Source organism: Cucurbita maxima, unplaced genomic scaffold (genome assembly GCF_002738345.1).
Source record: "Cucurbita maxima cultivar Rimu unplaced genomic scaffold, Cmax_1.0 Cma_Scf00046, whole genome shotgun sequence".
NCBI classification, from domain to species: Eukaryota; Viridiplantae; Streptophyta; class Magnoliopsida; order Cucurbitales; family Cucurbitaceae; genus Cucurbita; species Cucurbita maxima.
The window spans coordinates 283,243-287,504 of record NW_019272062.1 but is presented as its reverse complement, the minus strand read 5'-3'; the positions used below and the strand labels follow the sequence as shown (position 1 = coordinate 287,504).

The window sequence follows — 4,262 nt, the reverse complement described above, 5'->3', positions numbered from 1 at the left end:
TTTTTTTTTTTTTTTTTTTTTTGAAGTGCCAATGTTTTATTCCTTTTATCTCTTCTTATGAAATTGAATCGTCCAACGAAGGTGATTTGATTGGAAAATAATTTTTTTTAAAAAGTGCATTTATCTCATCACAATCAACTTCGTATCAACTTGAAGGAGTTAAGAAGTTCCGAGCTAGATGGTAGGTTGCTAGACCTGCTTCGATATCACTTCACTAACACTCTAAAGGGGTATCCGATATAAACAATATAAATAAGGGACATCCTCATTTCAAAACATTCGTATTCTTATTATGCTCAGCTCAACACTACTTTTTGTTAGACGAACACGACTCTCCACAATGGTATGATATTGTCCACTTTGAGCATAAGCTCTCATGGCTTCCATGACCATTCCCTAAATTAACCGATGTGGGACTTTCATCATCCAACACCTCCCCTCGAACAAAGCACGCCTCCCCTTAATCGAGGCTCGACTCCTTTGGAGTCTTAGTCATTTTTGACTGCCTTCGTACCTTCGAGGAGGCTTGACTCCTTTTGGAGTCCTTTGTTCGACATTTAAGGATTTGCCAATCTATTGACACGGCTAAGTTTAGGGCATGACTCTGATACCATGTTAGACGAACACGACTCTCCACAATGGTATGATATTGTCCACTTTGAGCATAAGCTCTTATGGCTCTGCTTTGGGCTTCCCAAAAGGCCTCATGCCAATGGAGAGTGTATTCTTAGATTATAAACCCATGACCATTCCCTAAATTAACCGATGTGGGACTTTCATCATCCAACACTTTTAACTAGATATTAACTTAAACATTGGAGCGTGTTCGACAAAACACCACACCAATGTAAAATTTCACACGAACACTCAACTAAAAAACTAGTGGAGTCAGGTGACTAGAATCGTGCATCAACAAAGAACAAATAATATAATAATTAAAAACAAATGGAGGCAACATGGCCTAGTGCTCTATCCCCTTCACCCAAAGAACCTTTCTTGCTTTTTTAAATTTTGATAGGACATGACATAAGAATCATATTCTCTTGAATCTTTGATACACCAATTATTAATATTCCTATGTTCTTTTATTTATTTATTTTTGTAAAAATACTATTTTCCACCCTTCCAAATATTAAATTTTAGTTTTTTTTTAATACCAATAAATCTTAAAAGTAGTTCGGGCAATTATAGAGAGAGCATATTACTAGTAGATATGGTAGGTTTCAATGTTCCCTCCTCTAACCAATGTGGGATCTCACAATCCACTCCCTTGGAGGTTAGCGTTCTCATCTCTTGGTATCTTGCTCTGATATCATTTGTAATAGCTCAAACCCACCACTAGTAGATATTGTCCGTTTCGATTCATTACGTATCGTTATCAGCTTTATGCTTCGTTTCCGTCCCTATGACTATATTTATAATTTATTGGGATTAAAATTATATATTTAAATTTTATTAATTTTTTTATGTTCCTATAAATATCGAACCACTAATTGAAAGTCATCCCAACATTCCATCCTTCAAATATCAAAAGTTACAATGAGTTCAGGAGTTGGTGCTCATGCTGGTCAATCGAACCACATCAATCATGATATGATTGATGCAAAAAAGGGTTTTGTTTGGATCACATGGACATCAATTCCCAACGTTGAGGCGTCCTACGTGCAAGAAATCGCAAAGTTTGCCGTGGAAGAGTATAATAAAAAGTACAAAAAACAATGGAAATACAAGCGCATTCAACAAGGTTGGTACTCGGAGATGAAGGATGAGACTCAATATCGTTTCTTTTTAGAGCAGGACGATGTTCGTCCAGGAGATCAACAAGTATATCAAGCTATCGTGTCATTAAAATTCAATGGTTTTAACCTGATCAAGAATCTTATACTTTTCATGCCATACTTCAAATACTAATCATCTCAGCTTCTCTTATTCCACAATAATACTCTTACTTCACTTGTGGTGTAATGAGTTTGAATATTAAATAAAACTTTTTAAGTAAATATCGACTAAAAGATTAGAAGTTTGAATTTCCACAAGCGGAACTAAAAATGTTCAAAATTAATGACAGTTTAAATTTTGAAAGAGAATTTCATGACAATGAATTAAAAATCGTTACTTACGATATTTTGAGAGCGGAGTGTTGAATAACTCATGCTAAAGAGCTTTGTTTTTCATCAAAATATATTCTAAAACGTTCTTTTTCATTCAGCATATATGTCGACACGGATTCATAAGAGAGATTAACTATACGTAAGTTGTGTTGAAGAGAGTTGTTTATGAGAGTGGAGCGTTGTTTAACTCGATGTTGAGAGGACATGTCTTCTCCAACAACAACGTTCTACAACACGCCTTGATCAAAGTAACCAGCTTTCGTAAGTTTTGTCCACTCTATTTTTTGCGCAATTGTCTTACGAGGAAAAAAAAAAAATAGAACTCTCCTTGCATATCTTCTTAATATGTCTAAATATTATAGGAGTTCGTGGTTTGGGTTGAGTCAGACTGAGTCATTTTATAGAACTAACCCAATTATTCGGGTTGAAATTTTTTTCAACCTAAACCGTCCTTATTAAACAATGAACTCAATCTAATCAAATCATAAACTTTTTGGGATGGATTGGTTAGAGTTGTTCCTCTAATTTATTAAAAAATTAAAATGAATGAAAGTAAAATATTAATTTATTTATTTTTAAACATTTAATTAAAATTTACCATATATTTTAAAAAATTAGGTAGAAATAATAAAAAAAAATAATTATGAAATTAAATAAATATATGTATATATAATTATTTCGTAAGTAAAAATGTATTAATATATTTTTCAAACTTCTATCTCCTAACGCATCCCGAAATTAAATTACTCAAATTCTGGAATAAATCAAACAATTTAAACAATAAAAGAAAAGGTTAGGAAGATTTTTACCTTCTAGCTCGGTGTTCGGTGTTATAGGCAATCGATGGTATGAAACTCTTGAAACACAGGACGTTACAACAATTTTGTGAAAGTTTTATTGCATTATTTAACTACTCTTTCCGACGCAACATAATATAGTTTTGCAAAATGTAATTAGATGAGTAGCTTTGTTAAGGGGCGACTTTGGAATTTGAACAATAGACTCCCATCCGTCCATTATCTCGATAGGGACTTTGTGTATGATTAGATCAAAACATATTGTTCCCTAGAAGATCAATTATATTTAAGGTATAAAATGTATAAAAATTTAAGAAATTACAATGATTGTATTCGATATATTTAATATTACATTGTTAATAGTTTAAGTTTACGGGTATTTTTTAAATAAATACAAATTTTAGGAATATTTTAATAATTTAGCCTAAAATATAATAATTTAGGTTATACTAAATTAATTTTAAATTACAATATTAAATACTTCCATTGTTAATTTATAATTATAATAATCTGGTTAAATATTACTCTGACTTTTGTAATTTAAATATTGATTTATTTTTGTTCGATCTAGTTTTAAAATATTTTTTATTATTTTTTTTATACTATTAAGACGTGAGTCTCGATTGAAATTTGAATAAAAAAATATAAGGGTTAAAGTAATATTTAACACACACACACACATATATATATATATATATATATATATATATATATATATATATATATATTATATTCAAATTTTTAAAAAATAAATAAATGTTGTTAGGTTTTTTCCCAAAGGTAATAAAACAAAACTTGGGGTTTAGAAAAATACCTCAATAATTTATTGTAGCTCATAAATTCTAAAAAGGTCGAGGATAAAAAAATCAATAAATATTAAATATATAATTTAAATGGTAACTGAATTGCAAGATCCGTTGTAGTCTAGTTGGTCAGGATATTCGGCTCTCACCCGAAAGACCCGGGTTCAAGTCCCGGCAACGGAAATCGTTTCTTTTATTTATTTTCAATTTTTATTTTGTTGCCTTTTCCTTTCTTTTATTTATTTTCCCTTTTCATTTTGTTAACTTTGTTGGTTTTCTAAATTTAATTTCATCTGAAAATTGCCTTTGTTTCATACCACATGTAACATAATTAAAGGGACCTAAAATTCATAGTTGTTCCATGTGCTCGACTTTCCTTTTTATGATAGAGTTGGATACATAGTACTTCTCTATACACGACTCATGCATGACCAAGCATACTAGTTAAATATATCTCCTAAATCTGACTATGAGATATCACTGCTCATACTACCAATAACCAAAAAAAAAAAACAAAATACAAATAATATTATGATGTACGTATACGTACA

General features: G+C 30.7%; 1 non-coding gene across 1 annotated transcript; it reads left to right on the top strand.

The window, feature by feature from the left end:
• The first annotated feature begins 3,821 nt into the window (after positions 1-3,821).
• Positions 3,822-3,894, top strand: TRNAE-CUC. The gene has a single exon. It is a non-coding gene; the product is annotated as a tRNA-Glu (tRNA).
• The last annotated feature ends 368 nt before the right edge of the window (positions 3,895-4,262 follow it).